The sequence below is a fragment of the Lissotriton helveticus genome, chromosome 6 (genome assembly GCF_964261635.1).
Source record: "Lissotriton helveticus chromosome 6, aLisHel1.1, whole genome shotgun sequence".
Taxonomy (NCBI): domain Eukaryota; kingdom Metazoa; phylum Chordata; class Amphibia; order Caudata; family Salamandridae; genus Lissotriton; species Lissotriton helveticus.
Window position 1 is genome coordinate 1,148,108,301 of NC_136067.1, and position 12,389 is coordinate 1,148,120,689.

Consider the following 12,389-nt stretch of genomic DNA (forward strand, 5'->3'; position numbering starts at 1 on the left):
ACTCGTTTCTTGGCTTGTCTTGTGCTTTGAAGCCTAGCAATACTCTACTCCATACACGTATACTGCTCTGCAAAGCCTACCCTCCCACTTATCCTGTGCCTCTGTGATGCTCAGGGCCAGCTTTAGCGCTGGTGACTCCCTGTGCAACAACCATTTTGGCGCCCACAACCACCTCCTCGGATTCTCTTACACCACTGGGCTATCGTGCACCTCATCTTTCCAATAATAAATTATTGCTAAACACAGTGCACCCTCATCCCCCATGTCAGCGCCCCATCCACAGGTTAGCACCCAGTGCGGCCGCACAAGTCGCACTGCCCTAAAGCCGGCCCTGGTGATGCTATAGCTGCATAGTTTCTCAGAGATGTGTTTTTGCAATGCGGGCCAGTGACTTTCCATTTTCTGTGTCTGCTATGTCTAATTATTTTTTCCTGTTCTACAAAAGCTCGTGTCTACTTCCCCCCAGGTCCTGGCTCCATTTGTGCTGCTTTTTTATTCTGCTATTGAAGACAGCTTAGTCTGTATTTTTCCTTTAACGCGTACATCTGTACACGTCTTTCTGCTGATGCTTGCATTGACATGAGCAGGCCTTCTTCACTTTCTACATTCATTACACATTCTCCCCTTTAGTTGAAATTTTAACTATTTCCTCACCTTTCTTTTTGCTTGGAGTCACTAATGTGTATACATTCTCCTCAACATCCTTCACCTTTCTAATAATGAACATCCCTCCCAAATTCTGCCCAACTCTTTTGCAACATTATATAACTATCTGGAAGACACAAAACATCAATAGCAATAGTACAAGAACAGGTAACAAGGCCTTAAATAGTCCTGACATCCAGGATGATATCCAAGTGAACCACCTTGAAAACCTTTTGTCAGGGGCACCCCCCTTGACCACCATCTTCTTTTGCAAGGTATGCAAAGTTTGTATGGACTCTATCGGAGTTCCATTATCTGCATTACTGGCTGTAATATACGTGCAGTAAGCAGTTTGAATCTTGGAACATACCCCCCCCCCCCTCATGACAGCCATTAAGACTAACACATATCAATGCTGCTTAATCATTACTCTCATAGCTTGCAACTCTTCTTTAACCAAGTTGAAGCCACCCGCAGTGGCGTTGATGGCTTTCATCAACTCCCAGCGAGTAATCTGAAGCCAAAGTGCAGTCGCTTTTGCTTGAACGAATGGAAGGATGCTGCCAAAGAAGATTTGTGCATCATTCAACAGCCTGTGATCTTGTGAGACAGCGTCCCAGGCTGTAGTACCGAAATACTTTACAGCTCTCTTCCTTCAATGATGGTACAGCAAGGTCATTGGACGGCTCATTGAATGGTCATGTAGATGAGAGATGTCCACTCCAGGAATCAGCATGGAGGGGGTGTGCACAGTGACCAAAGAACAGAGACCTCTCCAACCTGAAGGAAGTCGCGTATACAACCACTCACCACAATTCAAATAATAACACATTAGGCTGGAGGTGCCCCACTATGTCAGCATTACATCTTGTAACATTGCAATTGATGTTGTATACCACCGGGACCGTTCCATTTGCCATGAAATACGAAGAGAAAAGAATGGGTTTTCTACTTGCTTGAAGAGCTGTAGGTGTCTCTACCCAACTTAGTCTAGATATGTTCTCATCCCACACTACCTGACACTTCTCTCATGTGCTATTGTCAGTTTCCAGTAAAACGGCGGACCCGCAGCAACTCTGAAGATCGCACTGTAGCAGCCCACAGGTGAAGTCCCACATCGCCACTGTGGTTAGGACATCCCTGATCTCTATTTTGTTTTCTAGAAAGATGCCTCCCCTGTTAATAGCAGGCAAATATTGCTAATTATTTTACCCAGTTGCTATCACAATAGACATTAACAGCAGGAAACAACATCCAGCGTTATAAAAACAAAACGTAACTACTGCAAAAAAAAATAGCCAATGCCATTTACAATACTAAAAGCTCAAACTTTTCCTAATGCGAGACCTATTGCATTGCAAATGCTTGTTTACTTTAGAGATTCAGGAAACCATATCTTCCGAAGGAGATGGTAGTATTAGCCTTTACCAGTTTTCATATACTTTACAGTCTCAAAAGAGGCATAGGTCAAATGAGTCTGGGGTTGGCATGATGGGATGCCTCTTCCTTTAGCATGGCCAGAACGCTTCTTTGATGCACGGTTGGCATCCAGGGGAGCTGACCTTATCTTGTCAGCAGTCGCAGGCTGGGCCAGATTGCCTTTGTGGTGGGTCTGCCTGCCTTTATCGACCCGGTGGAATGTTAGCGGCTGGTGGTCCCAGATGAACGAAGAGGGGAGCCGCAGTGGCAGCTCATCCGTTTGAGAAGAGGAGCGTCGCCCCACTGGTTAAAATGCCCCAGAATTGAAAAATAAAATGGCAATAAAGTTGGTTTATTACCATTTTATTTTTCAATATAACCCCGTCCTGATGCTCGCAACAGGAAGGGGGCGGGTCTGCTACTGAGTAACAGCAGCAGAGAGGAGGGTGGGCTGCCTCGGTACTTTTCAAAGTGTGCATGTCTTTTTGCCAGCCGTCTTGTTACGGTCATTGCACCTTCAGGAGAGGACGTACCAGAGACAGAACACGTAGGGAGCCCGGCGCCGCAACTACGTTTATCACAGCGTATGCAACATCCTCTAAAGGGTTTTCCCTAAAGGCAAAGGGATCACCGTGCCACATCGCTGAAAGCTCCCACGTACTCAGAGCGCCATTGCACGCTTGTTGTCCCCCGCATCTTCTGACCGACATTTGGATTGCAACAACAGAGCTCCTGGACCAGCGACATCATCATACGTGTCTGCTAAATTCACCCTCACATGGGCTTCCGGCTGGGACCCCTGTGAGTTTTTCTTATTTCACTAATTTATCACGGTGCCACCGCTTCTCTCACTAGTTGCGCAGGCCCGCTTCAGGTGTCCCTACACTGTTCAGTCCTGAGGAGACCCTATATCCTCAAAGGGTTGAAACACCGTCAACAGTTCAAAGAGGCAGAACACAAACAACAGTTTTCTATTGTCTAAATTGTTGATGATCAATTGTATAAACATTACATGGTCGCCTCTTTTTGTTTAAACAATTAAAAAAATTGAAACCTTCTTTTATATGCCACTCTAATGTCACTAGATGTAACCCCCTGAGTACCCCGGGGTTGAGAAAACAGCAACAACGCAAATGGGTTGATACTCGGTAGGTTTAATAGCACCAAAGAACAAACGAGCACCACAAAAGCCGAAGGGCCAAAGACGTGGGGTGTAGCCGATGATATGGGCGTCCAACCGTCCTCTGCACGACTGCCGGTCCCGACAGTCACCCAACAGAGGACACCGTGCTAAGAAATGGCCGACAATGCCACTCGAACTGAGGAATAGGGGTTTTGGGAATGAGCACTCTCTAATTCGTCCTCTGCATAGATGCCGGTCCCGACACCTCCCAACAGAGGGCAAAAGAAGGATGAAAGGAAAACAAAAGGTAGAGCCCCACTGTTCGAATACTCTCGAACGGGGACGGCCGCTCTGCGTACTCGAGTTACTGGCACTCGAAACGACAGTGAAGGGGAATGAGTGTTTAGGCGCTGGAAAGCGTTCTACACCGCTCGAACCCTCGAGCGGGGACTGGGGCGTGCCGGCGCTTCAATGCGCTTTGAGTTCAGCTCGAACCCTCGAGCGGGGACTGGGGCGTGCTGGCGCTTCAATGTGCTTAGCGTTCAGCTCGAACCCTCGAGCGGGGACTGGGGCGTGCTGTCGCTTCAATGCGCGTTGAGTTTTGCTCGAACCCTCGAGCGGGGACTGGGGCGTGGTGGCGCTTCAATGCGCGTTGAGTTTTGCTCAAACCCTCGAGCGGGGACTGGGGCGTGCTGGCGCTTCTGGCGCGTGGTACAAGAGATGAGAGTTACCTCTCCAGAGGGACCGCTCACCTGGAACGAAAATCGCGGACTCCTCGGTGGACGCGAAAATATCCGACAGCCTCCTCCTTCTCCCGGTCCGTTTTAAACAGTTTCTTCCGTGTGTTTGGTTCGCGCATGCGCAGCGCGCAGCATGACGGGAGTTGTAGTTCCCACCGGTGTGATTGTGGGGTTTGTAGTCCGGATACGGCGAGAACAGCGCAGTTAGGTGGAAAGCACTGATCCGTGTCCTAACACTAGAGTAGCGTAGGTTCTATGATATTTTCACTGGGACACTTAACACCTGTTAAACTTTTGTACAGTCACAACTGTTTATTTTTGAATATATATTGTATGAAGAAATAATGCAATGAAATACCAAACCTGATATGTGTGTGTAGACAGCTTCTCTTTCTGACATCCACACCACCCCCCCATATTGCCATTGTGCATTATTTTTATCATAGGATTTTTAGTATTATCCCACAGGAGCCGTTGTTTTCCTTCCTAGTCTTGCTACGGCCAGCTAGACATGCGCTCTTTGAAACCTCTGTCTTATCACAGCTGGGTTTAAGTAAGTGCAGGGCTCCAGTGTCCTTGGGAGTGGCGAGTGAGGCAGCTCCCTCTAATCAGGGCACTGCTCTCACAGCATGACAACAGTGCCAAGATTGGTTAAGGCACTTCTCAAGGGCTTGCTCTGCAGGAGAAAGACGTGCAGCAAGGAAGGGGTCGTAGTCGGACGTGTCTCTGGGAAGTGTTTATTTTTTATGTTTACCCACCACCCATCTGCCCGCACCACCACTCCCCATAGATGCCAGATGACACTGGGGGCAGGGAAGCATTACACGTGGGCTGTCGTAGCAAAGCACCAACTTCCTGTCATCTCTAATACCAAACAGCCCAGAAGGATGGGATTCACATTTATATTGGGATTGCTCCTGATAACCAATCGCACAGGACAAGGGAATGTATAAGGAGCAGACAGACCTTCCCCAACCCATTCAGAGTTTGAGTGGGAAGGAACACATAATGGCCAGCCCTATGTAAAAAACTGGATGAGGTGGAGAAGAAGAACTATAGGATGGTATTCTGGTGGCCTCATTTTTTGTGGGGTCTAAATTGAGATGGAGCTTCTAGTGCAGAGGGGTATGGGCTTCTGGGGTGGAGACACTGGACTGGGGAGTTGTTTAGTGATGCTCTCCTTTCCTTCAAGAACTGCGGGCCACTTTTCATTTACTGAGTAAGACCTGCAACGGTTCTCAAATGAAGTCCACCATTTGTGTGGGCCGCTCCTTGAAAGGACTGATAAAAGAGATTCCTTATCAGAAAGCAATAGCCTCATATATACTGGCTGTAGTCTTACAAATCAAAAAAGCATTGGCAAAAGCCAATAGGTCTGCCCTTGCCCAGTTTTCCTATTTGCAAACTTCTGCAACCGGCAATACAAACTTGGACAAAAGTATCAAAATAAGAGTGGCGCACTAGCACACGCACACCAGCCCTGGCACTGAAGTGCGCTCCTTTTCAGGAGGCTGTGTATATGCGATCTAGAAAAATGCAGTCACTCACAGTGCAAGACAACCAATGAATGAAGTGAGCTGACCTACTGTCACTGCTGCATGGTTTGGTGGAAGGAAGAAAAATTGAATGTTACTTGAGCAGACTAGTGGCGGAGGAGGTTTGACTAAAATCCCCTGTATATATTATGCATTTTTATTAGGGTTATTTTTGAAAGCACAAAGATGGTGAGACATCTAAAATGTCTCTCAGTCAGACCTAAAAAGTGAAATAAGCACCTAAAATGGAAACAAGCGCTTTCCTGTGATGTTTAAAAGTGTGTCTTCTGAGTAACTGCTTACCAATGCATAGGCTTGCATCACTCAGTGACGAGAAGTTTGGATAAGGCCAACAAACTCTTTCACAAACAAGTTCAGGGGATCATCAGCAAGGGCTGAGAGTCTTCACTTTGTAACTAGAAGTGAAAAGGTTATAATACAGTGGCAATCCAATCTCAGTAATCACCACCCCTTTAGAGTATCTTTTTTAAAGTATTACTTTTTATATTTTCCAAGTGCAAAGTAAAAGCAAAAATATAAAAAGTGCACTCTTTCAGTTCACCAAAAATGGATCAGTGAATTGAGGCTCACTGTGGCAATCCACAGGTAACGCGTTCGAATCCTGGAAAGGCAGACTTACTTTTCTACCCTTCTGTGGTCAGTAAATTTAGTACAATTAACCCTATAATAGTTGCATCTTTAATTTTCAATGCTTGGAAACGGCAGGACTAAGGCTGTGATATGAAGTGCTAAATACATAACACCTTGAAAGTGAACTTGCATTTGGAAAAAAATAGAAACTACCTAAGTGTATGTTTAGAAACATGGCGTCCAAGAAAACGTTACTTTCTGTTTACTTTAGCTCTCTAGCCAGTACTGCTGCTGTAAATCTGGCTACGCCGATGAAATATGAAACATAACCTCCTTACATTTACAAAAAAAATGAAAACCCACTTCTAATAATACTGGAAGACATTCCACAACCACCATACGAGCCTGTTCTCCATGTTTAATCCCCATCACGGATCTTATATCTGCCCTGTGCCTAGACGCAATTAAGTTATGCAGTGCACGCTATATAAAACAATTAAAATTATAATAACCATTAGTGATCACATAGGTTTTTCTACAGTGCTTATGCACACAGAAATTGGGAACTAATTCAAATTGGTAAACACTTGCCTTATTAAAGATTTCGGTGGACGAGATGCACATTGTTGACTTTGTGCCCTCAGCAGGAGCATGGCTTTGGGTGATGGGTCGATGTTTAATGTAGCACCTGGCATCAGGAGCGGAAGGAATGCTTCATTACAAGGGTTCTTTTGGTGCAAATTTTGGTGCACATTTTTAAAAGGCTATCCAATCTACTCATACATCGAACCAGCCGCGGTCACCAAATGCGATGCAGTGCGCGCAACGAAATTCGTTTTATTTATTTATATATTTACTTACCTGTTAAACTCTGTAATCCATACATTACTACCCCCCACCCTGCCCCTCCCCCTCATCACGTCACCGCCCTGCATGAACTCCTACTACCGACCGCGGCTGCATCGAACCGAAGGATGATACAGATTTAGGCGTACGAAGGAGTATGGCCACCTCCCTTCAGGTCAATTAAGATCAGTGTCTCCAGTCCAGGGATTTTCACCTACAAATTATTGATTTCAGGTGTGTTAGTATAATTAGTCCAGTGGAAACAAAATAAGACTGCAACACCCAGAATTCTTCTATCTCACAAAAAATGTCTTTTGTGATTTAAAAATATAACAACCGCCTCCCAAAATAGAGTTGCAAATCTTCTAAGGCACATAGAGTTGATTTGTGACAGATTCTTTGCAGAATGGTATTTTTGACATCTTACACCAGAGCACCATGACACCCTGAAAAATGGTTCCCTCTCATATGAGTATTTTAGCGTACAACCACTAGTTATATTTTCATCTTCGAAAGGTTTGGGTTAACAGCACTGCTGTGTGCATGGCCTTTTGTTTACAATAAAGTTGCCTTTGGATCAGCTCCCTTCGACCGTCTGTTTGGTGGATCGTTCTGCCTCCTCTGGAGTACTTGCAGTGTGCTGCATTAGAGACTATTTTAAACCTAATAAGTACATTTTACCATCACATTTTCCCCACATTCCATTCTGTATCTCATTCATTGTATACAAACAGAAAACTACCATTTTAGTGACTGCAGCAGGCATTTTCAATGCTTTTGTCAAGACTTCAGTGTGAGCCTAACACAGCCTCCTAATTGCTTATTTTTTAACAAACTAACATCTATACCAAATCACCACCAATATATTTCCTGCCTCCACTATGACACATGATACAAACAATGTGGTCCCAGATAGTAAAACAAATGAATCAAACATAAAATCACTTAAATAAATACAAGAAAAATTATAACAACATTGTTTTTAATCACAACGTGTCTCGTAAAAAATCATTCATAAAATAGATACACAGTAAATCACATATAATGCCCCTACAGGGTAGGACAGGGAAGGGTAGTGATGGGATAGTGAAGGTATAGGAATTGTAACACTCGTCATTAAGACCTAAATACACCAAAGATAATAATAAATTAACATAATAGAAAAACCAATTCATCAATTGATTCAGCAATCATGCCCCAAATAAAGCAGAATCACAAATGATAAGTCAGGGAAGAGGCTGAACACAGGAGGAAGTGTCGACGTTTCGACCCAAGTAGATGCAGGCGTAGTGTAAACCTTGCTAGAGGGTCTTTATCAGGACAAAGGGACGTGAAGGGAGGGGCAATGAATCTGGTCTGGAAGACTTCTGATCAGGTATTGAAAAAGGTACCGCCCATAGATCAAAGTCCTTTAGTTATTAAGGAAATACAGCACGTGGGGTTCGGTTGCAATGGCTCTCAGCAATACTACACTAGGGCTGCGTCTGATTTGCATATACCGGTGTGTTGTAGACAACGTATGTAGGTTGTAGGTCATGAGCCGTATAGAGAACCCGGAATGCAGTGTCTTGGACCGATGCTGTGTACGCTGTTACGGTGAGAGCGTCATGCGTATCATTAAAATCTCTGTTGTCAGGAGAAACACATGCTTGAACGGGGGTTCTGATGTAATTACTGTAGACGGCAGAGGTTAGGCGCCGTTGTGGTAAAAAGAAAAGAATTACTCAGGGATCGTGGTTCAGTAGCCGCATCCAACAGCAGGGTCTGTACGGGACGTAGTCAAGAGCTAATAATTGGATTCAATGGAACGGAAGTCATTGCCCCTCCCTTCACGTCCCTTTGTCCTGATAAAGACCCTCCAGCAAGGTTTACACTACGCCTGCATCTACTTGGGTCGAAACGTCGACACTTCCTCCCGTGTTCAGCCTCTTCCCTGACTTATCATTTGTGATTCTGCTTTATTTGGGGCATGATTGCTGAATCAATTGATGAATTGGTTTTTCTATTATGTTAATTTATTATTATCTTTGGTGTATTTAGGTCTTAATGACCAGTGTTACAATTCCTATACCTTCACTATCCCATCACTACCCTTCCCTGTCCTACCCTGTAGGGGCATTATATGTGATTTACTGTGTATCTATTTTATGAATGATTTTTTACGAGACACGTTGTGATTAAAAACAATGTTGTTATAATTTTTCTTGTATTTATTTAAGTGATTTTATGTTTGATTCATTTGTTTTACTATCTGGGACCACATTGTTTGTATCAACTATCCACCCAGGTCCCAGTGACTTTTTGGGTTAACCCGTGTTTTTACAGCACTCCACTATGACACAGCCATCAATAGCACACATTACCAATACCACTAGCACGACAACGCCACGCCACTAATACTATACCAAAGCCACCACCAATGACCTACACCATTGTTAATAATACTATCAGTAGCAATACCACTATCATTATCACTAGCACCAATGCCACCACCACATCACAAAAACCAGTACTACCTCCAATACTATCAGCACTAGACACCACCTCCACCGCCACCACCAACAATAATACCAGTATCACCAGTCCCACCAAAGTAGCAGTGTTATTTATTCCACCACCTTCAATGACACTGTCACCTATATCTTACAACACCAGAAGCACTCTATCAACACCACCAATGACACCAATACCACCACCACCAATGACACCAATACCACCATCACAGAACCAATACCTTCATATCACACCACCAATATCACACTAACACCAATACAAATAGCACCAATTGCATAGTTGCCACTAATAATGCCAACACTAATTACACAACCAATACAACCATTACCACCACCAGTACCACCAACTTGAGCACTACCACCACCACCAGTACCACCACCAATACAAGAACCACCAGTTCCATCAGCATTAGACACCAACATTACCACCACCTAAACCTCCATCGCTAGAATCACAACAAATACCACCTCAAATAACGCTATTACCACCACCTCCAATAACACCGTCACTAGTATCACACAACACCAGTACCACACTACTACATTCACCAACAACAATGCCAATAAGTCTACAGCAGAACCAATACCACCACAGTATCACACCACCAACAATAGCACACTACTATTATTTATTTATTTATTATTTATTTGAAAAGTTTTATAAAGCACAAACATGGCCCGACAGGATATCAGAGCACTGCACAACGTCACCCGCTAGTTTAGGGTAGAGTGGGAATGTATAATCGAAATCAACGTAACAACAGTAAAAGCAGATTACAGACAAAGGTAGATCATCATCAGTATGTTGCGCAAAAGGTAGCTTGCAACGAAGGACAGGTAGAACATGAGATGTGAGCAGCATTTAAAAATGTGAGTGATGCTACAAAGCTATTGACTCACCAGTCTATTCATGAACGAGCCTAAGATTACTGACCCGGTCGGTACCAGAGCAATGTACTATGACGTCTGCTGGTTGAACTTTAGCAGGCAGAAAACCATAGAAAACTGTGCAAAAACTTTAAAAGCTTAAAAGGCAAATGGATATGAACATGCGCATATTAAACAGAAAGTGAATTGCATCAAGGTATGAGAGGACAAGGATGAAGGGTCATTCCAAAGGTGTAGAAGTTACAGAACTATTGTCTCCGGTGGCTGTTTATGAGCAGGCATTTGACTTCTTTTTTAAACTATCAGTAACAACAGTACCATGATCACTACAAAGACAACCATGCCCAATACCAGCTCAATACCAGCAACGTAATTGATACCACCTGCAATATCACCATCGCCTGTACCACTACCAGTACATCACCACCACTGCTGCGGCCACAACCACCACCAATACCACCATAAATAACCCTAATGCTACGACCAGCTCCAGTAACACTGCTGCCAATATCACAGCAATACCATACCACCACCACTACAGATTCCACCAGTGCCACCCCTAGAGTACCAACACAACACCACCAATATTACACCAGCACTACTACCACACCACCAACACCACCACCACAGCTGGGCAGAGGCAAAGCCAATAGGTCTGACTTTCATGTGTTATGACACAGGAACATAGTTTCTGCTGGCCTTTGTTTGCATGCGGTATTATATTAAACCAAGACCTATTGACTTTGTTTCATGATACCGACTTCAGAGGATCCTGAGGTCCACGAATGCATCCAATCTCTGCCAATGTAAATCCAAACAAATTAAACACAGAAGATGCCTCAAAATCTTGGGCCCCCAACTTTGGTAAAAAAAATTGCCTATTTTAAGAGATCAGCTTAACTACCTCAAATTAAGGAAAGTCCTCGCTATAATCCACATTTTAACCGCAAACTGTTCCTAATTTATGGGTCAGGGAGTAAGTCCAAAGGTGTGAACTACCCTCTCAATTGTGGTAACCTTATTTCCTCAAGTTCGACACTTACTCCCTACTTCATTGGTCTTTCACTAATGTATCTACCAGAATACAATACATCATTAAAGCATTTCAATAAATAAATCCCATATAAACCAACCAAAGGTCCTGAACCCTCCTCGTGACATTCATTGGTGAAGTGCCTTCCTTCCCTTCCTCCTGCTCCCTCTTGCCTTTGCTATGTTTTTTTAGCCAGTACATTTAGTTTGTTACATAAGGAGCCTCGCACTAGGTCTCCGATGTAATTGGAAGCAGAACTGTGGAGCTGGTATTCATTGCTGCCTTTGTGTATCTTTCTAGCTTGATAAAAATCTTTGTTCACAAGTTTTTCACTTGATGAAGTTGGGAAGTTTGGAACTGCTCAAAGCTTTCCTGGCAGGAGCAATTTCAGGGAAAAAAAGATTATAGAAGAACTCGCCTACAAAAATGTTTTTTTTTTGCTGGAAAATTCTCCCACTACAAGTATTTTTTTCTAAAATTCTTTTGCAAATCCTGCTTTGCGCAACTTTATTGCCACACTCCTTTTAAAGGGTGCAAATCTTGTGAAGTTCACATATTTAAGGAAAAAAATTAAATATATACAGGCGCAAAGTATTGCAGTTTCATACACATCTGCTCTAAATCCAGATAAAACAGACTATTATACCACAAAAACGTAATCTCTCTCTCTCTCTCTATATATATATATATATATATATATATATATATATATATATATATATACATATACACACATGTATACATGTGTGTGTGTGTATATATATATATATATATACACACATATATAAATACATGTATATATGTGTGTGTATATATATATATATACACACATATATATATATATATATATATATATATATATATATATATATATATATATATATATATATCTTCCACAGTAACTAACCCCAAGAGCCAAAATACATCATAATGAAAGATGCTTGTGTGCTGAGATGTTCGGCCTTTTTCTGATCAGAATTCCCTTGTGTTATTTTTCCAAATATGTTTGTTGAAATAAAATAAAAAAACATTCTTTAAATGTAGTCACAGGTGTCT

General features: G+C 43.1%; 1 protein-coding gene and 1 pseudogene across 1 annotated transcript in view; one reads left to right on the forward strand and one right to left on the reverse strand.

Annotated features, from left to right (window-relative positions):
• Window positions 1-12,389, forward strand: part of NT5DC1 (5'-nucleotidase domain containing 1) — a 1,533,630-nt gene that overhangs the window by 575,921 nt on the left and 945,320 nt on the right. The gene's annotated exons all lie outside the window — the stretch shown is intronic.
• Window positions 611-1,336, reverse strand: LOC144761349 (uncharacterized; annotated as a pseudogene).